At 37.4% G+C, this 23,251-nt stretch overlaps 1 long non-coding RNA gene across 1 annotated transcript in view; it reads right to left on the reverse strand.

Moving 5' to 3' along the window:
* Positions 1-23,251, reverse strand: part of LOC138815544 (uncharacterized) — a 95,996-nt gene that overhangs the window by 15,726 nt on the left and 57,019 nt on the right. Inside the window, exons 2-3 of the long non-coding RNA XR_011368358.1 lie at positions 14,100-14,239; positions 12,185-12,365 (exon numbers count right to left, since the gene is read on the reverse strand). This is a non-coding gene — a long non-coding RNA (uncharacterized lncRNA). The remainder of the gene's footprint in view (positions 1-12,184; positions 12,366-14,099; positions 14,240-23,251) is intronic.

The raw sequence follows: 23,251 nt of genomic DNA on the forward strand, positions 1-23,251 counted from the left end.
ACAGTTCAAATTTCTTCTACTGTTGGTAGTCTTGACCCAGGGGCGCTGTTCCTGGCTTGGGCATTTAAGCTCCCTTCCAGGGGTGCTCTTGCTCTAGCCTGGCCAGCTGAGTGTGCTCCACGGGCTGGTGGAGCTCTCAAACAGTTCCCAGTTTTAGTGGGTCCTGTGGTCCGGGTGCTGGGGTAGGGAGTCTAGGTCAGGGTCTGGGGATTCCCTCCAGCTCTGGTCTCCCTTGAGGGATACACTTCCCCTGTGGGGTACTCACCCTGGAGCTGGTTGTTTCTGTGTGGTGTAGGTCGTCAGTTGTTGTTGCAATCCGGGCTGGGTTGGGCGGTGGTGGCTCTGTGTGATTCTTTTCTGTCTCTGCCTCTGTCGAAGCTGTTGGGTCAAGAGTGTCCACGCTCAGGCAGCTTCTTCTCGGTACCTCTGGGGCCCAAGTGACCCCGCCGGGTTGTTGCGATCGTGATCGGGCGGGCGGGTGGTCTGCAGACAGGACCCTTTGTCGCGCCGAGCCGCTTTGGCGGGATGGAACCTCTCTGCTCGGGTGGAGAGTGCTGGATCGTTGCGATCGCGATCCGGCGGGCCGGGTGGTCTGCCGCAGGTCCTTCCAGTTGTGATTTTTACCAGGGGGTTGAGGCTTGCCACTTCAGTGGATAGCAGATTACACAGTTGTGGATGTGTTTGTGGCTTTGGACTCTCATGGATGACAAGGAGGACTGTGTATAACAAGTCAGATTCAGTGGGGAAACAACTTTCTCTTCCTAGCACATGCAGAATTATAGAGGATTGTATTTGAGAAATTCCTAGAAGTGGGTTGTGAGGAACATCCTGCTTGCAGGAGTCTCTTCCCACTTCCCAAAATGCACGTCCTGCCAGAAAAATGCTTTAGTACAAGGCTCAGGATGGGGAGGGCGGGCTCTCATTTTCCTTATCACCAATATGCCCACAGCATGATTTGTTCCATCTTCCCTATGAGGATGCTCTTCTGCCCTGATGATTTCTATGACCACAAGAACCAAGAAACCCTGAAAGAACTTACACAGTATGTCAAGCTAAACATGCCCTCTTCAGACTTGCTCTTCTGCTTATATATTCTTCTGGAGCTTACAAATTCAGATGGAGGAATGCATGACCCATGAGACCAAGAAAAAGAGGGAGAAGTCCTTGTTTACATGCCTTAGAGCTGGTGAGTAGGAATGGAACCTGTGTCTCTAGAGATGTGCATGATTGGTCAAGAGCCTTTAGTACACCCTAGCTTGGCAAAATATCCTTTTATGGATATTCTTTAGATAATATCTGTTCTCCTTTTGAAAGAACTTGGAAGCAGCCACTCATTAGAAACACCCTAACTTGGGGGGGGGTGTTCCAGGAAGATGGCGGAGGAGAAGCTGGAATCTAAGCAAGCTCTCCCATAGAAAGCAGTTTTAGAGTTCCAGTGAACAGTCTTAAGCCAGAGAATTACACCAAGTGTGCCATCACAGGACAGAGAGTTAGGCCAGAGAGGGGAAACCCAGGCAAGGAGACACTTCTGAGCTCTTGCCAGCAGCTGCCGCGGCAGCGGCAGCTGTGGAGGTGGCGGCGGGTGAGCACAGGAGCCATACCTGAGCCACAGAGAGTCTGGGATGAAGAAGCCAGAAGCAGCAGGCGAGCGGATTCTACTCAACACCAGCAAGAACTGACAAGGAGTGGACATCTTCATCCTGCAGTTTGCAGACCAGAGACAACCCAGGAACCAAGACTCGGCATGAGTAGAAGCCTGACATCTTCACTCCTTCTCAGGGAGCAGAGGAGGGAAGGCCACCCCTACCCCCAGCACCAGAGATCTCCATCTTGGATACCGACAAAGCTCAGTGGAGCTGCTAGCTCCAACTCAGGCATTGGAAGAAATCTAGAGTCATTTAGCAGGTCACAAGAACCTAACTTGAACTGCCAGACTCAGCTCCACCCAGGGAAAAGTCACACAGCTCGGGCACCAGCCCTAGGAGTGACTTTCTTCACTGGGTAATCAGAGCCAGAGGCTGCCCCTTCCTCTAGCAGCCTCAACAATCAATTGAAATTCAGTAAACAGAAACCCTGAGAATGGCTCCAGGCTGGGCTCTGTGAGTTTTTCAAAAACTAGCCCCCGGGAAAAGCTACTGTCTGTTGAAAGGCCTCAACTCTACCCAGAACCTAGCCTCATCACTGCATCCCCCTCTTTTGTGATACTCGAAGTAGATCTGCCTCCAAATGAACTAACCTGGGAGGAGGATCGCCAAATCCTGGGTAAAGCAGAGCATTTGTCTGCCTGTTCGAACAAACTGACTTAAGAAAGCAACCAAGCCACAGGACCACAAGCAGACCAGAGACTCCAACAAAAGGCTGGCTACAGACACAAGGGAGATACAGGATTTTCCCCACCCCTCCCAAAAAAAATCAAAGAACTTTTCTTCTTCTTCTTCTTCTTCTTCTTCTTCTTCTTCTTCTTCTTCTTCTTCTTCTTCTTCTTCTTCTTCTTCTTCTTCTTCTTCTTCTTCTTCTTCTTCTTCTTCTTCTTTTTCTTCTTCTTCTTTAAAAAAATTTTTTTTGGTACCTTATATAAAATTTTTTTTTCTTTTCCAAAACTTTTTTTAATCCTTAATTTTTGCCTTTTTTGAAAAAAAATTGTTTTCCAGAAATTTTTTTTCCTCTTATAATTTTTATTTTAGGGATACGTGAGTGTGCGTTTTTCTTTCTTTTTTTGTTTTCTTTCTCTCTTTTTTCTATTTTAATTATCTCTTTCTTTTTTGTTTACCTCCACTGAACTTCTCATCTTTTTTCTTCTTTTCTTATCCTTTTCACGTTCTCTTCTCTTTCGTTCTTCTTTATGTGACTTAATTCTTGTCCTGCACATCCTCAGATAAACCCTTAGTTGACTATTAGACCCTATCCCCCATTGTGTACACACTTAATCCAGAAATTTATCACTCAATTCAAAACCTCTAAGACTTAAATTCCTTAATAGCAGTACTACCTCTTTATACCTATATAATATTTTAAGCATTTTTATTTTTAGGTTTTTCACATCTCCTTTATGTCCCTCCCCTTCTCTCAATATATTCACCTTCTTCTCTAAATAGATAGTTATCGGGTCTACATAATTTTATTAATTTTTACTTTTCTATTTCTTCTGGTCTCTTTTCTTTTCTCTTTCCCTTTCTTCTTTTTTTCTCCCTCTCTATTTTCATCCTACCCTACCTATTTCCTGCTTTGAGATTAGGACTTAGTAAACTCTCTCTGAGCCTCCCCACATCAATCTATTCCTAATTTTTATCCATATCTCTCCCTAACCCTAATAATTTCTGGTCTTCCAAATTCTTCTTTGCAGTTCGTAGCCCATTAATGTATAGTTGTTTGATGTTGAATAGATGTATCTGTTGAACTAGATTGTATCTGTAGACTATTGAGTGTACAAATTCAGACTTTGGTTGATGCTTGCCTTAAGATAGTGTTCTAGCACAAAACTGGTGCTATTTTCATCTCAAATGGGCAGAGTAAGCCGGAAAAACACAAAAAAATGGCAAATCCGGGTATCTCAATTCCCAATCTTGATAATCAGGGGACAGAACAGATAATGAATAATCCAGAGGACAATTTCTAAATAGCTCTACAAACACTGCTGGCAAACATGATAAAGGAAAAGATTGAAAACATAATAAAGGAAAAGATTGAAAACATAAAAAGGACTCTGTATGAGCGTGATAGGGAGACAGAGGAGGCAATCCAAAAGTTTATACAGGAATATCACAAGCATGAGGAAGCTACTCAAAAATTGATAAAGGATTTGCGTGAGCAGCTTGAGAATACTCAAAGAGAAAGGCAGGAATGGTGTGAGCAGGCTGAGAACACTCAAAGAGAACTACAGGACTCCCACGAACGGGAGGAAGCTAATCAAAGTGTAATGCAGGAATTGAGAGAGCAGGAAGAGAATACACAAAGATCACTAAAGGCATTCATGGAATCCATTAACAAAGAGCTGAAGGAAGTCAGGGAGACCACAAAGGGAATGCTGAATGGAGCCCAACAGAAGGAATGGGAGTACAAGGAAATCATAAGCAATCAACTAAGTGATTTGAGAATAAACACTGAACACCAAATTAAGGAAGTAAAGAACTTCATACAAGATCTAAAACAAAGCTTCAACAAAGAATTTGAAGCCATCAAAGCTGACCAATTAGAAGGAAAAGAGATAAAAAACAAAGTAGAAAGCTTTGACAGCAGGTTAGACCATGCAGAAGATCGAATCTCGGGGATTGAAAACAGCCTAGATATTATAGAGAAAGAACATACAACCATCCAAGACAAGTCCAATAAATATGACAGATCTATCCAACACTTGGAAGACACCATCAGAAGGCCTAATCTAAGGATAATGGGTGTAGAGGAGCACCTAGAAACAGAAGTTAATGGTCTAGGAAATTTGTTTAACAGGATCCTAGCAGAGAACTTCCCAAACATGCAAAAAGATAGGCCTATTCAGATACAAGAAGCTTTTTGAACTCCAAATAGAATAGGACATCCCACCGTCACATTATAATCCACACAGGAACAACTCAGACCATGGAAAAGATCCTTAAAGCTGTCAAGGAGAAAACATTAATCACCTATAAAGGGAAACCAATTAGAATCACCTCAGATTTCTCAGCAGAGACAATCAAAGCAAGAAGAGCCTGGAATGATGTATGCCATGCCCTAAAAACAAACAACTATCAACCAAGAATACTGTACCCAGCTAAACTCTCCTTCATAACTGAAGGCCAAATAAAAACCTTCCATAGCAAAGAAAAATGGAAACAATACATCTCCACCAAACCAGCCCTACAAAAGATTCTTAAAGATGTCCTATACATAGAAAACCAACAAGACCACAATAAAGGCCAAGAAACTGCACCCAAACTGAGAATCCAAGAACGATAGGAAGAACCTAGTTTTTGCAGGCGCCAAGAAGGTGGATAACATGGCAGGAACCCCCAAATACCTCTCAGTCCTTTCTATCATCATTAACGGACTGAACTCTCCAATTAAACGACATAGACCAACTAATTGGATTAAAAAACAAGACCCTTCTATCTGCTACCTTCCGGAGTCACATCTTGCCCATAAAAACAAACACATTTTCAATGTTAAAGGCTGGAATAAAATCTACCAAGCAAATGGACCCCATAAACAGGCCGGAGTTGCAATCCTAATATCAGATAAAATAGACTTCAAATTAAAATTCGTGAGAAGAGATAAAGAAGGTCGCTACATACAAATTAAAGGATCTCTCCTTCAGGAGGATATTACAATTCTAATATCTATTCGACAAACAATGGAGCACCCAAATTTACCAAAGAAACACTACTTTCCCTCAAATGCCATATAGATCCAAAGACATTAATTGTTGGGGATTTTAACACACCACTCTCCCCACTAGACAGATCAACTGGGCAAAAACTCAACAGAGAAACCGCAGATCTAAACAGCTGCATAGATCAACTAGACTTAACAGACATTTACCGAACATTTCACCCAGCAGCATCAGAATACACGTTTTTCTCAGCAGCACATGGAATATTTTCCAAAATAGACCACATTTTAGGCCACAAAGCAAACCTGTCTAAATTCAGAAACATTGAAGTTATACCTTGCATTCTCTCTGACCACAAGGGAATAAAATTAGAACTCAACACCAAAAGCCACCAAAGAAAGTCCGGTATCACATGGAGGCTGAACAACACAATGCTGAACCACGAGTGGGTCATGGAAGAGATTAGAAAGGAAATTCAAATGTTCATGCTATTCAACAAAAATGAACAAACAAACTACCAGCTCCTCTGGTTCACAGCAAAGGCAGTACTCATAGGCAAGTTTATAGCTCTGAGCTCCTACATCAAAAATTGGAGAGATCTGAAACCAACAATTTAATGACACATCTAAACCTCCTTGAAAAAGAGCAGCAAGGTAAACTCAAATCCAGTAGACAGAAAGAAATAATTAAAATTAAATCAGAATTAAATGAATTAGAATCCACAAAAACTATAGAAAGTATCAACAAAACAAAGAGTTGGTTCTTCGAAAAACTTAACAAAATTGACAGACCCTTAGCAAATCTTATAAGAAAAAGACGAGCACACACCCAAATAAATAAACTCAGAGATGAGTATGGAAACATCACCATGAGAACAACCAAGATTCAGAACATTATAAGGGAATACTTCTCAAAACTTTATGCTAATAAATTTGAGAACTTGACAGAAATGGACCTTTTCTCTAGCAAATATTGACATGCCAAAACTAAACCAACATGAGTTAAACCAGCTTAACAGGCCCATATGAAGCATTGAAATAGAAACAGCAATAAGAGACCTTCCAGCTAAGAAAAGTCCAGGACCAGATGGTTTTACAACGGAATTCAACAAGGCTTTCAAAGCAGAGCTCACACGAATACTCCTTCAACTCGTCAATGAAATTGAAAAAGATTTCAAAAGATCCCCAAACCAGGCAGGGACTCATCAAAGAAAGAGAACTATAGACCCATTTCTTTGATGAACATTGATGCAAAATTTCTCAACAAATTTTGTCCAATCAACTTCAATAATTCATCCAAAAAATCATACACCACGAGCAAACAGGATTCATTTCAGGGATGGAAAGCTGGTTCAATATACGCAAATCAATTAATAATATTCATCACATCAACAGCAGCAAGAACAAAAAAAAAGCATGCGACAAGATTCAACATCCTTTTGTGATGAAGATTTTGGAAAAATTAGGAATCCAGGGAACATTCCTCAATACAATAAAGGCTGTATATGACAAACCTACAGCCAGCATTATACTCAATTGTGAAAAACTAAAGCCATTTCCTCTTAACTCAGGAACAAGACAAGGATGCCCACTCTCTCCACTTCTCTTCAATCTAGTATTAGAATGCCTAGCTACAGCAATAAGACAAGATGCAGACATGAAGGGGATTCAAATAGGGAAAGAAGAAATAAAACTCTCCCTCTTTGCAGATGACATGATCTGGTATTTAAAGAATCCCATAGACTCCACTCCCTAATTATTCAAGCTGATTCAAAACTTTGGCAAAATAGCAGGGTATAAAATTAACCCCCCAAAATCAATGGCTTTTCTGTATGCCAACAATCAGAACAGGGTGGCTGAAATTAGGAAAACAACTCCATTTGTAATAGCCCCTCAAAAAATAAAATACCTAGGAATTAACTGAACCCAAGAAGTGAAGGACCTTTATGATGAAAACTTAAAAATCTTGAAAAAGGAAATCAAAACAGAAAATAGCAAATGTCAAAACCTTCCATGCTCCTGGATTGGAATGATCAACTTTGTGAAAATGGCAATACTTCCCATGGCTATCTACAAATTCAACGTGATACCTATCAAAATTCCAATCCAAAAATTCATATGGAACAATAAAAGACCCCGAATAGCAAAAACGCTCCTCAACGGAAAGAACACTGCTGGAGGAATATCAATACCAAATTTCAAACTCTAGTATAAAGCCATAGGAATAAAAACAGCTTGGTACTGACATAAGAACAGACTTCAGGACCAATGGAATAGAATTGAAAACCCAGAAATGAACCTACAGACCTATAGCCAACTAATCTTTGATAAGGGAGTTAAAATAATAGAATGGAATAAAGACAGCCTCTTCAGTAAACGTTGCTGGCAAAATTGATTAACTACTTGTAGAAAACCAAATCTAGATCTTTATATATCACCCTGCACCAGAATGAACCCCAAATGGATCAAAGACGTCAGAGTCAAAACAGACACTCTGAAAACATTACAGGATGGAATTGGAGAAACCCTAGGTTTCTTGCCTCAAGCCAATATTTTCTTAATAGAGACTCGGAAATACAAGAAATTAAGAAAGGTTGGACAAATGGGATGGCATGAAGTTGCAGAGCTTCTGCATGGCAAAGGACATAGCTTGCAAGATGAATAGAAAACCCACGGATTGGGAGAAGATCTTCACTAGCCATACAACGCACAAGGGTCTCATATCTAAAATATACTTGGAACTCAAAAAATTAAATCCCCCAACAACAAATCCTCAAAGAAATAACTGCCCAATAAATAAGTGGGCTAAAGACTTAAAGAGAAACTTCTCTGAAGAGGAAAGAAGGATGGCCAATAGACACATGAAGAAATGTTCAACCTCCCTAGCCATAAAATAAATGCAAATCAAAACAACATTAAGGTACCACCCCACTCCAGTTAGAATGGCAAAAATCAAGAACTCTAACAACAACAGATGCTGGAGGGAACGTGGACAGAAGGGAACCTTGCTTCATTGTTGGTAGGAGTGTTGAACTTGTTCAACCACTTTGGAAAGCAGTATGGAGGTTCCTCAAAAGACTTCACACAGATCTTCCGTATGACCCAGCAATCCCACTTTTGGGCATTTACCCAAATGTTTACAAACAAGACCACACTAAAGCTACCAGCACTACTATGTTTATTGCAGCACTATTTACCATAGCTAAGATATGGAAACGACCCAGATGCCCCTCAGTAGATGAATGGATCAAGGAAATGTGGTATATATACACAATGGAATTCTATGCCTCCATCAGAAAGGGTGAGTTTGCCCAATTTGTTAGGAAATGGAAAGGCTTGGACAAAATTATATTAAGTGAAGTAAGCCAGGCCCAAAGAAACATTGGTCCCATGGTTTTCCTTATTTGCAATATCTAGTATATGTATAAGTCAAGCGGAAAAGGTCAGATAACATGATGTTAGGAAAATGAGCCCTTCATTATGTATTTTTTTTGTTTATTTTATTTTATTTTATTTGAGAACATACTGTACAGAGGGGTTACAATTACATGGGCAGGATAATGCATATATTTCTTACCAAGCATTGCAGCCTCCTCCTTTGTTTACCTTTCACCTCCCTTCCCAGCCTCCCTCCTCCCCCCCCCACCCAATCATACCCCTCTCCTCCCCCACACCGACATTGTAAAGCTGGTTTTGACATGACATTTTTTTTAATTTAATTTAATTTTATTTGGGAACATACTGTACAGAGGGGCTACAATTACATGGGCAGGATAATGCATACATTTCTTACCAAGCATTGCAGCCTCCTCCTTTGTTTATCCTTCACCTCCCTTCCCAGCCTCCCCCCTCCCCCCACCCAATTATACCCCCCACCCCCCCACACCGACATTGTAAAGCTGGTTTTGACATGACATTTTGTACTTGTCATTGTTGCAACAGGTCCACCTGAATCCTTAAATGACTTGTGTTTTTAAATGTGTTTTTTCTTTCATGCATTTGTTTCTAACGCATTTATAAGATTATTTTTTTGTTGCTTTATTTGTCCCTCTCCCACAGTATAACCCCTGCTTTCACTATATTTGATGTCGGTATAATTTGTGGAGGAGATGGGGAAAAACAAGTCGTTTAAGGATACAGGTGGACCCGTTGCAACAATGAGAAGTACATGTTGTCATGTCGAAAACGAACTTTACAACTTTGGTGCGAGGGGGAGGGGAGGATTGAGTTGGGGAGCCGGGGGAGGCTTGGACGAGATGTGAAGGGTAAACAAAGGAGGAGGCTGCAATTCTTGATAAGTAATGTACTCATTATCTTGCCCATATAATTGTAACCCCTCTGTATGTTCACAAAAAATAAAAATTAAAATTAAAATTAAAAGAAAGAATTAAATTTTTAGGGGCTGGAAAGGTGAGTCAGTGTTAGTTCGCTTGCCTTGCATGCATGAGGCCCTGGGTTGGGTTCCTCAGCACCACATAAGAAGAAATAAAAGACGGAAGTTGCACTGTGGCTCAAGTCGTAGGGTACTAGCCTTGAGCTGAATAGCTGAGCGACAGCACCCAGGCCCACAGTTCAGGCCCCATGACCAACCAAAAAAAAAAAAAGAATGAAATGTTTAATTCCTTATTATATTAAGTCAGAACTATTGCTTACACATGAAACACATATTCCTGGATCAGAAAGGAATAAAGAAAGATCCCTACTCAATCATGCTTTGCTCACAATACCTAGAAACTTCCACTCTTTGCTCATTGTATAAAAAAGAAAAAGAAAAAAAAGAAATGTACTCATTACCTTGCTCATGTAATTGTAACCCCTCTGTATGTTATTTTCACAATAACAAAAAGAAAAAGAAAAATATATGCATGAAAAAAGAAGGATACAAACAGGAAATATGAAGACTTACCAATAGTTCATCTTTAATATTATAACTATTATTTAAATAACATTAAATGACCATACTCTTTGTCTCATGAGTTATTCTTCATAACTAAACTGAGGCAGTTTGCACAGCTTTCCATGTGCACTAGTGTTGTTTTTTTTTAATTTAATTTAATTTAATTTGTGAACATACTGTACAGAGGAGTTACAATTACCTGAGGAGGATAATGCGTACATTTCTTACCAAGCATTGCAGCCTCCTCCTTTGTTTACCCTTCACATCCCTTCCCAGTCTCCCCCCTCCCCCCAATCCTAATCCTTCTCCTTCCCTCCCTTCCCTCCCCCCCCCCCCCGCACCGCCGTTGTAAAGCTCGTTTTGGACATGACAACTTGTACTTCTCATTGTTGCAACAGGTCCACCTGTATCCTTAAACAACTGGTTTTTCCCCATCTCCTCCACAAGTTATACTGACATCAAATATAGTGAAAGCAGGGGTTATACTGTGGGGGAGGGACATACAAAGCAACAAAGAGATAATCTTATAAATGCGTTAGAAACACATGCATGAAAGAAAAAAAAATTACACATCTAAGGGTTCATTTTCCTGACATGACATTATCTTACCTTTTCTGCTTGACTCATACATATACTAGATATTACAAATAAGGGAAACCATGGGACCTATGTTTCTTTGGGCCTGGCTTACTTCACTTCATATAATTTTTTCCAAGTCTTTCCATTTCCTAACAAATGGGGCAATGTCATTCTTTCTGATGGAGGCCTAGAATTCCATTGTGTATATATACCACATTTTCTTGATCCATTCATCTACTGAGGGACATTTGCATTGGTTCCATATCTTAGCTATGGTAGGGACTTACTGTGTAGCTTAGGCTGCTCTAAAGCTTACAATCCTCCTTGGTGCTGGGATTACAGGCATGTCTACCATTATTGGCTTTACTCAGTAACTCTATTTATAACATTTTCTGCAAGAAATTCATTCATGCTCATGAAGATATGTGGCTTAAAGCTGTTCACATTAGTATTCTACTGTACAAAATATAAATAATATAGCTGGACATGGTACTATGCTACCACATGGTAATGCCAGCCAATACTCAGGAACCTGACACAGGAGAATTACGAGTTGAAGAAAGCCTGGTCTACACTGCAGAACCTTGTTTCCAAAGTTAAGAAATTCTATAAATATAAATCTACTATGAAACATACAATATGTTAAATTTATATAATGGAACAAATAGATCTTTGTTAATGGAAATAAAATCTTGGCAGAAATTTTAAATACATACATATGTATATATATTTTAATTTGGAGAAATAAAATTTCAAGTGGTATTATCTGCATCTTTCAGTCTGTCACCTATCTATTTACTGACACATTGATTTCTGTTTAGTCTTCACAAAACACTGTTTTCTCACATAAGTACCAAAAAATGAAAAAGAAAAAGTACAAAAAATGCATTGTCATAAATACAAATGTAGTTTAATCCCTACCATAATAATTTGGAAAACGTGCATTAAGTTATTGACATTGAATACTGCTCAAGAAAGGGAGTCTAGGGGAATGTACATTGTGTGTATGTGTGTGTGTGTGTGTGTGTGTGTGTGTGTGTGTGTGTGTGTGTGTGTGTGTTTTCCATGAGTGAGTCCAAAGTAGACTAATTATACTTGGTTAGTCTTTTTGCTCAAAGCTGACACTCTACCACTTGAGCCACATCTCCACTTCTGGATTTTGGGCTGCTTTAACCCAAGATGCTCAGTTTTTGACCTCTAAAGTAGCTAGGTTTTCAAACATGAGCCACTGGCGGACAGTAACTACGTTAACATTTTTTGCATGTTTGGATAAATTTTAAAGTAAGACATATATGTTACATTTGAGAATGCTGGGAAATAGTAATGAATGTTTAACAGAATTTAAAGCATACAAAGCTGAGAATGGCAAGTAGCTGAGAATAGGCTGGAATAAATCAAACTTACCTATGACAGTTTTCAGTCTGTGCCCAGAAATGATTGCATTGTTGAAGTTCAAGGCCATCAGATAGCTGAGCTCCAGCTGGCTGCTATGCTCATGAGGCCAGCTAGTGCTATCCACAAGAATGTGGTGGTGTTGGATGGCAGGAGCAGCTTCAAGTTCAGAACCTGAAATATTTCAATTAATCTAGAAGGGGAAACATAACAGGACAAGGAATGTGATTAACAGTGCAGAATGCAAAAAACATCCAGTCCAAGGAAGACAGAATAACTCTTTCTATATCTGAAAAGAGTATTCTCTCACAAAGAATCTTGTGCCGACTATGGTGGTCAATGTTTGTAATCTCTGAACTTGGGAGGCTGATTTAGAAGTTAGCTTGAGACCAGCCCAAGTTTTAGGCCAACAGAAGGACACATAGTAAAATGCTATTTTAAAACAACAACAACAACAACAAAAGACCCAATGACTGGGAATGTGATTAGTGGTAGAGTGCTGGCCTCGCATGCATGACGCACTTGATTTGATTCCTCAGTATGACATAAGCAGAAAAATTGGAAGTGGTGCTGTGGCTCAATTGGTAATGTGCTAACCTTGAGCAAAAGAAACTCAGGGAGAGTGCCCAGGCCTTGATTTCAAACCCCAGGGCTGACAAAATTAAAAAAAAAACCAAGTGCAAAATGCTGTTTGTTGAAATAAATATGTTGAAGAATTCTTTTTACTCACTAGAAAATTGTGGTGCTGAGAATTCATCATGAACTTGGTTAGGAAAAAGTAAATTAATGATATATTGTCTGGCATTGGACAGGACATAGTGAGATCTAAAAATGATTGCTGCCTATGGTTACTTGATACAACTAATGTTACAGATACACTTGCCAGATTGTAAATTTTTAAAGATAGAATAATGGGTTTTTCTTTTTCAAAATAATTTTACTGCTGGCTGCCAGTGGCTCACACCTGTAATTCTTGCTACTAAGGAGGCTGAAAACTGAGGGTCTCTGTTCAAAGCCAGCACAAGCAGGAAAGTCTGTGAGACCCTTATCTCCAACTAAAGGTTCAGAAAATGTGAAGTGGCACTGTTGCTCAAGTGGTAGATTGCTAGCCTTGAGCTGAAGAGCTGAAGGACAATGCCTAGACCCAGAATTCAAGCCCCACAACAGACAAAAAATAATAATAGTAATAATATTAATTTTATTATTACAATTAAGGTGTTATATATAAAGGCTACCATTACAAAAGTTTGTGTATCTGCTCAAAGAAACATATATCCATATTCATTGCTAACAGCCAGGATTTGGCCATCTGCTTTCCAGCTGATCTCTGGGTGTAGAGGCAATGTGTAATACAAAGTAATACAAACCAGTTCTGACTTTAAATTATTTTTCTCTGCACATCTTAAAAATCAATGCTGACACATGAAATAAAAAATCCTTAAGTTTAAAACATTCTTCTAGACAAGTTAAAGAAATCGTGAGAACAAGTATTTTAATAATTATTTCAGAGAACTTGAACTCTGGACTTGGGTTCTGTATCTGAAATTTATTACTCGAGGCTAGTGCTGCCACTTTGAGCCACAGTGCCACTTCCAGTTTTTTTTGTGGTTAATTGAACAGAAAAGTCTCACCAACTTTCCTCTCCAACCTGGCTTTGAACTAGGCTCTAGACATCTCAGCCCTCAGAGTAGCTAGGATTATAGGCATGAATCCCTAGCACCTGGCTAGAATAATTGCTCACCTTTGACAGACGCCAGTTAGTATTCAATGCCAGTCATGTTTAACTTTGTAAAATAAAGTTAACTGAAATGCCTTACAGTAGAAATAAGGAATAAATTGTGTCTGTGGGTTACAAAGAACTTACAAAAAGCTACATATTTTCCTTGTTTTTTTATCTTCCAAAATTGTGTGGTTTCCAGAATCATACCTTATCTTTCCTTGCTGATTTCTTTATTTTATTTCATACAGGGCCACAGGTTCTTCAACTATCATTTATTTATATGAAGAGCTTGCACATATCTATTTCAGTCCAAATTCCTTGTAAGCATCTCTCATCCATATGTTCAACTGCCATAAAAAATTGTGAAGCACTAATTGTCTCTTTCCATTACTGGATATTAATGTGTAAATAAAATTTAGGAAAATAAAGAATAGCATCAATAAATATAACATGATTTTCATAGTAATGCTAAACATAAATTCAATGTTTATTATTTTCTGAGCAATTTAATAAAAACTTCAAGGAAAAGAAATCAACTTTTTTGAGTGCTAATATTTTGGTTTAAACTCAGGACCTTACCTTCTCACTTAAGCTTTTTCCCTAAAGGATGGTGTTCTATACTTGAACCACAGCTCCCCTTCCAACTTTATTTGGGGGATTATATAGAGATAAGAATCTCATGGAATAAAAACTCATTTGTGTCCATATCTTAGGGTTCATTTTACTTAACATCATCTTATATGGTCATATGATACCATGTACTAGTTACTGCAAGTAAGGGAAACTACAGACGGGACCTATGGTTTTGATCCTAACTTCAATGAGAAGGCAGGGATCTGGACATCTCACTTCAGTGTCAGCTCAGATAGGAAAGTCTGTGAGATTCTCATCTCCAATTTACTGCCAAAGAAAGCTGGAAGTGTATTCGTGGCTCGTAGCCTACAGCAAAAAGCTCAGGAACAGAACCCAAGCCTTGAGTTCAAGCCTTAGAATAGTGCATATACATACACAAGGGAAGTAAGTCACTCAAGTTCTCAACCTTCAATTTCCCTAATCCTAACTGTAATCCTGGTCAGAACCCTAAGAGTAATCTTCATGATAATAGTAACCCAATCCTAAAATTAATGGAAAATACTCGAGTTTAGATACATCCTTACAGATACGCACTGTCTTTGAAATGATTTGCAGTTTGCTCCAAAGACTACAGATTCCTAGACTTGGACTCTGATATCTATCTTGTTCCCTATTACGAATCATTAACCTCAAATCCTCATATCATGAAAAATACCATAGTTTCCACTAATCTTAACTTGTACAGAACTCCTATATCTCCAAAAAGAAGTCGCAGGTTTGCATAAAATCTACTCTAGTTCCTAACCCTTACTATATATCTAAACCTTACTAGAAACCTAACTCTAAATTTAACCCCATTGAACCCTGCATAGGAAACTTAGAGAAACTCTGTAGTTTTTGTTAAATTTCAAACATATTTTACTTGAAAATGTTAACAAAAAATTCAATTTTATTTAAAGCTTACCCTTCCCTAACCCTAAGCCTAACCTGAATTAGAAAAGTAACCCTAACACTGGAACTAATGTGCTTTGGATTTTAAAAGCCACACAAATACATTAGTTTTTATTCATCCTAACTTTGATTCAACTTATCTTTCTTAAAATAGTTTGTAGTTTTGCTCATTATCTTTCCATTATTGTAACCCTAACTCTAACTGGAATATTCAGGTTAACCCTCACACTAATCATACCCTAATCTTAATATTATTAGCCGTTTCCTATTTCACATTCATCCTAATTATAACTCGACTTATTCGAAGATTTACTTACAGTTGTACCCTAACTTTCCATTTCCCTAATGCTTACACTAAGCCAGCTGGAACTGAAACCTAACTTTCACCCTAATGATAGTCGAATTCTAATGTTTAAGAAAAAGACTAGTTTTTAATCATACTAATGAATACTCCAGTTTGCACTCTGGAAATTAGTTTCAGTATGCCCTAATTCCTACAAATTTTCTGACTCTACCTCTGAAGTTATCTTGTTCTCTATCATGAACGATTATATTACTTGTCCTCAAATTCTCTTATCAGGAAAAATTTTTTTATGTTAGAATATTTAATATTTATTGCCCTGTTCATAAAGTTTTGCTTCAGAAACAAAAACTATATAAATATCTTTAAAGAAAACATAAGATCTTATTTTTCACATTACTATAAAGTATGATATCAAAATTATAAACATTTTGGTAAAAATCAGCGTTTTGTGTCTTCTTCATAGATGATGGTAATTCAGAGATTATTGAGTCAAAATCCAAATGTGAAGTTTAGGGTTAAACCTATTCTTAAACTTTTTTATTTCATTGCAAAACCAGTTGAAAATTTTCCTGTCAGATTTGAGCCACTGTACCTAGTTTAAATCTTGATACTCTTAACTTAGATTGTTCCACAATAACTATTTCACGTTGGACAGTTAAGTCCCAGGCTTTTTTTTAAAATTTTATTTTATTTTATTTGAGAACATACTGTACAGAGGGGCTACAATTACATGGGCAGGATAATGCATACATTTCTTACCAAGCATTGCAGCCTCCTCCTTTGTTTACCCTTCACCTCCCTTCCCAGCCTCCCCCCTCCCCCCACCCAATTATACCCCCCACCCCCCCCCACACCGACATTGTAAAGCTGGTTTTGACATGACATTTTGTACTTCTCATTGTTGCAACAGGTCTTATCAGGAAAAATTTTGTAGTTTCCATTCATCCTACCTTTTCCACAAACCCTGTACCCTAAAACAGTTTCAGATTTACTTACCCTCTAGTCCATTACTTAATGCTAACTCTCAACCTAAACCTGGCTGGAAAACTCTCATTAATCATTACAAGAATGATCACTGAGAAATAAATATAATGATAATGCTCTAGTTACTATTCAGTCTCATATTTTTGCTTCTACTTGTTAGTGAGGACTGAATTTTATACTAAAAACTTTCTTATTCATAACAGTCATCATAATCAGACCAAAATACTGACCTTAATCTTAATCCTAATTGTATGACAATACTAACACTAACACAAGTACACTAGTTTTCACTCATCCTAACTTGATTCAAATAAGCCTTCCAAAAATGGATTTCATTTTTTCGAATATCTTAGTCATTTTCTAACCCTAACTTAATCTTAACTGGAACATTGACAATAACCATAAGCCTAATTGTAAGTAGATTCTAATATTAATAGCAATACTCTAGTTCACATTCATTCTAATTACCAGGCTTATTCTAAAATTTACCTTCAGTTTGAGCCTCATTTTCTTCTCCTTCACTCTAACGCTAACCATGGCTCGAATCCTAACCATAACCTTGATACTAATAGTATCCCAATTCTAAAATTTATGAAAAATGCTCGTTTTCTGCAATCCTAACTGAAATTCCACTTATAATTCTTGAAATAAATTTCAGGTTTTCTGTAAACCCTACAGATTTTCTCACTCTTAATTCGGAATATATCTTGTTCCATAACAGGAATCATTATACCCATTGATCTCAATTCCTGATATTATGAAATAAATTGTACTTCCATTATCCCAGTATTTCCTGAATTCCTAGAACCTAAAATAAGTTCAGCTTTACTCATCATTTAACACATTTCTTTTTTTTTTTTTTTGTCGGTCGTAGGGCTTGAACTCTGGGCCGGGGCACAATCCCTGAGTTGTTTAGCTCAAGGTGTGTGCTTTACCACTTGAGCCACAGCACCACTTTTGGGTTTTCTGGTGGTTAATTGGAGATAAGTACACGTACTTTCCTGCCCGGGCTAGCTTTGAACTGTGATCCTCAGAAATCAGCTTCCTGAGTAGCTAGGATAATAGGTGCAAGCCACTAATTTACCCCATTTCTTTACTCTATCCTCAACCCCGGTTAACCAGAAACCTAATCTTAATCACCGTCTGATTTAACACCAAATGGTTAATGTAAGGAAAATTGTCTAGATTCTATTTAATCACACATTTTTTGCTTCTACTTCTTAGTGTAAAAGTAAAATTGACAGTAAAGCTTATCCTTCCCTATCCCTAGCTAGAACAAACAAAGTATCTCACACTTTAAACCAAATTATATCTGAATGTTTAAAGTAACACTGGTTTTCATTCATTCTAACTTTGATGCCCTTCATTCTTCTTAAAATATGTGGCAGTTTTACACAATATCTTATATCTTTTTTCTCATCCTAACCCAACTCTAACTGGAACACCTTGCCTAATTCTAAGCCTACATATATCTGAATCATCATGTTAAGAAGAAGCCTTTTCACATTTATTCTAACTCTTGCTCAGCATGTAGGTCTAAATTTTAATTGCATTTTGAACCTAAAATTTTTAAGTGTTTTCCTATGTACTGGCAGGTTTTATTTTTCATTATTCTTTTAAAAAATTTATTTTGTTGTAAAGATGCTTTAAAGAGGGATTAAGTACACTTGTAACATAAGGAGTACATTTCTTGTTGAGCATTGTTACCCCCTTCTGTCTTGTTCTCCCACTATCCCATCCCTCCCCACTTCCCTTACTCCTCCCTCCCCAGGGTGTAAAGTTCATTTTCAACATAGTGTCTTGTGCATATCATTGTTGCAATGGGTCATCCTGTGTTGAACCTAAATTTTCTATTTCTCTAATTCTAATTCTAATTCTGTCTGGGATCCTAACCCTAACCATAATAATATTGATAACTCAAGTCAGAAGTTAACAAAAAATATTGAAGTTTTTATTCATCCTATTAATCCACTGTAGATCTTGAATTAAGTTGCAGTTTAGCTTAAATATTCCAAATTAGTTTATATGCACGTATATGAAGATGTAATTTTATGTGAAAAGCAGAAGATCTTTGGAGAAAGGAGCAATGAAAAGGAAACAGAAGGAGTATAATCAAATGCTTTAAATATATTATAGAATTGCCACTTCTGACAATTAATAACTATTAAGAAAATAACTAAAAATTAATAAAGAGCACACTGCTTTCTCGTGTTCCTTAAGAGAGCCATGATATGTCTTGTGAAAGAAATACTTGTGTTAGATAAACTTTGTTCATGCATAATTTATATTGTTATTGGCCAATTATTTAACTTAATGAATAAAAATATATCAAATAATATCCCATGACAAAAAATATAAAACAATTACTTAGCAATTGTTTGAGAAAAAGTTATAGTCATGAGTTTTAGGAAATTGAATTTCTATTTCCCAGAAAGTAATGAATTAGGTTTACTAATCTAGTATTTATAGTAAATTTAGAGAACATAATTGGCATGAAAAACAACTAACTGTACATCTTCTTTCTTGAATGAGTGATATTTTAAACATTGTCTTTTATTCAAATGAATACTTAGGTTTACATTTCAAAATAAATGCAATTTTATCTCTTTTCAGAACAAGTACTTACCCTGCAATTAAATGTACTAGCATATTCAAGTATTTAAAAGCTAAATTTTCTATGTTTGATATGTAACTCTACATATTCAGAACTACATGACTTTTTATTCATAAATGGCTAAACTCAGATTTTTGCTTCATCAATATAAATTGTTTCATGAGGTTGTAGTGAAGGCTCCAGTAACCAGAGTGGTCAAAACCATTTCCTGAATTCTAAATTTTAAATCTAATCATTTTAAGCCTTTGATTATATCATTTATTGTCTCTTCAGAGCAATTAAGCTAAAATAAATACTACTTTTCAAACATTTCACTCACATTGTAAATAATATTAACATAGGTAAAAATACACTAATTATTTCAGACTCATCATATTTGGTGATCTTAGTGTGAAAAATGAAGAGAGTAGAAGGACTTTATACTCAATAAATATTTTTGGTTAAATTAAATCATATATCTGGATTTCTAATTTGAAGTTTAAACACATGGAAACAGGAAAACAGTAAAAAAATAATTACTTTGGGATCATTTTTCTTCTTAAAATTATGAAGCAAAAATATCTCTAAGAAATATATTTTTCAATAAAATGTTTCAACCCTTAGTAAAGTGCATTATACTTTAATATGAAGTTTTTCTCAAAATAGAAATTTTGCACTAATCTAATGTATGTATTTATGCACAAAATGCTGTGACTTCTAGTCTTGTTATGTGATTTTATGTATATTTTTAGTTGTGACATGATTCCTACTTACATTTATTACAAACATCTGTAATTATACAAATCATGCCTATACACACTATTTTACATAAGATAATATTCAAACAAAATTATCTTTTTGCCTGTTTCCAACAGGGAAGGATGATGTGCTGAAGTATATTAAATGAAAGCACTCTAATGAAGAGTCTTTATGGAACGGAAATTTGCAACATGAGAATGGAATCATGAGCATTTTCTACTTGGCTGAAAAGGAATTCTTGCTTCTACTTTCTTACCTTTTAATCACATAAGGAAAGCCACAAAATTTGAAGTTCATATGAAGGAATTGCATTCCTAAATGATGTGGCAACCCTGCTCAAAAGTTTGATCTTTTCACTAGTTCTTTGTGCTTGCTGGCTGATCTATTTCTGTATCATATCTTTCATATTATTAAGCATATTAGTAATTCAGCTGTGAGTACATTGAAAGAGAGTCCTGAAAATCACAACTATTGCTGTGTAATAATCAGAAGAGAGGAAAAAGATTATAATAATCTCCAATACCTCCCTTTGGCCTTCAATATACCAATTAATTACCAAAACAATCCTGTAAGATGTTAGTTTATTTTTTTCTTTTTAATTAGAGATTAAGCAAGTGCTTTTAGCAGTTAAAAGTGATGACAGTGGTATCAGAGCCTGATATGAGCACCTTCTCCATAGCAAGTAATGCTCTATGGACTGTAAATATGGAAGATACACTAAAATTCTCTCTCTCTCTACACACACACACACACACAAACACACACACACACACAGAGCTGCCACCAGACACATCAGAGATCAGTTCCATTCATTTGTAATAATAGTTGATTGATGTTTGCTCCATTGCTTTATCTTGGCTTCAAAATCTTGCCTGGACCTTTATCTTTCTCTGAGATCAAGTACCTAGATCTTAGTATACTCTGTCTGTATATTCATAATATGTTCCTGGCTGCTTCAGGCCAAATCACAATACCCTGAATACAGGATCCTCAAACTTGACATCAAAGCAAACTCCATGAATTTATACTACTATTCCAAAATACTAAAATTTATTGGATCTAGAAATGAAAAAAAGACATAACTTGTTACTTTAGTAGCAATTGACATCATGCAAGTAGAAGAATATTGATCAGGACCTGAGGTAAGAGAAATTGGACTATGTCTAAAATGTAGAATACAGGATCTGTATTACAGATACAAAATCTTGTTCAATAGGCTCATGAATTGAAAACTTGTAATCTTATATTGGAAGCAAAATTTACATATACAATTTTCCAGTTATTTTGCTTACATATCACTTCTGATCACATATCCTCTTATGAATGTTTATCATATCTTTGAATAAATCACACAATTTGCGTGTACTTATCATCTTAAGGAAAGACAGTCTGATTTTATATCTTTCCTTATTTTTTGCTTCCCTGTTTGCTGAAAAAAATGTATCCCTGGAAACAGGATACTGACAGCAAATCTGGGTGTAATTTTCATTTTTTAAATTTCAAATATAATATAAACTTTGTTATGACTAGCCATTTTCTAACAATGAGTGATATTCATGAGCACTAATATTTTGGTGCCTTTAAATAAATTGAGACGATGTTCTGGTACCTCTTGGTTCTAATTGACTTAATCATTGGATCATTCATGTGCAAACATTTGCATTGTACTTTTTAATTTTTATATATATAATAGTCCCCAAAGTTTTACTTTAAAGTGATAATGGGAGGGTGTCTTCATGTTCAAAACTTTATATTTATTTCAATTAAAGTACTGAAAACACATGATGTTCACTGGAGCAATATGATGAGAAACATGAGAAAGATGAGAGACATATTTCTAGAAAAATATGAGAACATATTTCTAAAGAGAAGGGATATATTGATTAAAACATAGAAAAGAGTAAAATAGGCGGAGTTCCGGGAAGATGGCGGAGGAGAAGCTGGAATCTGAACAAGCTCTCGCATAGAAAGCAGTTTTAGACTTCCAGTGAACAGTCCTAAGCCAGAGAATCACACCAAGTGTGCCATCACAGGACAGAGAGTTAGACAAGAGAGGGGAAGCCAAGGAAACGCACCAGCTGCCGCTGCGGCGGCAGGGTCGCGGTGGCGACCACCGCCGCGGGGTCATACCTGAGACACAGAGAGTCGGGGACGAAGGAGCCAGACGCAGCGGACGAGCAGATTCTACTCAACACCAACAAGAACCGACAAGGAGCAGACATCTTCATCCTGCAGTTTGCAGACCAGACGACCCAGGATCCAAGACTCGGCGTGAGTACAAGCCCGATGTCCTCACTCCTCAGGGAGCAGAGGAGGGAAGGCCACCCCTCCCCCCCAGCACAGGTGATCTCCATCTTGGATACCGACAAAGCTCGGAGGAGCTGCGAGCTCCAGCTCAGGCCTTGGAATAATACGAGTCATTTAGCAGGTCACAAGAACTTAACAGCGAAGTGACCTGCCAGAATCAGCTCCATCCAGGGAAAAGTCACCCAGCTCAGGCGCCAGCCATTGGAGTGCCTTGCCTCACTGGGTAACCAGAGCCAGAGGCTGCCCCTCCCTCTAGCAGCCACCACAATCAATTGAAAAACAGAAACCCTGAGAATGGCTCCAGGCTGGGCTCTGTGAGCTTTATCACAAAACAGACCCAGGGAAAAGCTACTGTTTGTTGAAAGGCCTCAACTCTACCCAGAACCTAGCCTCACCACCACATCCCCCTCTTTTGTGATTCTCAAAGCAGATCACCCTCCCAGAAAACTAACCTGGGAGGGGGATCTCAAAATCTTGGGTAAAGCAGAGCATTTTTCTGCCTCTTCCAACCAACCCACTTAAGAAACCAATCAAGCCACAGGACCACAAGCTGACCAGAGACTCCAACAAGAGACTGGTTACAGACAAAAGGGAGATACAGGATTCTTCCCACTCCTCCCCCCCCCAAAAAAAATCAAAAGACTTTTTTTTCTTTTTTCTTTCTTCTTCTTTTCTTTTTTTTGCTTGTTTTTTGTTTTTTGTTACCATATATATATATATATATATATATATATATGTAAATTTTTCCCTTCTAAAACTTTTATTAATCTTTAATTTTTTCCTCTTCTGAAAAAATAATCGTTTTCCAGTAACTTTTTTTTTTCCTCATCTTATAATTTTTATTTTAGGAATAAGTGAAGGAGCGTTTTCCTTTCTTTTCTTGTCTTC

This window comes from Dipodomys merriami, unplaced genomic scaffold (genome assembly GCF_024711535.1).
Source record: "Dipodomys merriami isolate MVZ:Mamm:240054 unplaced genomic scaffold, mDipMer1.0.p SCAF_65, whole genome shotgun sequence".
Lineage (NCBI taxonomy): Eukaryota > Metazoa > Chordata > Mammalia > Rodentia > Heteromyidae > Dipodomys > Dipodomys merriami.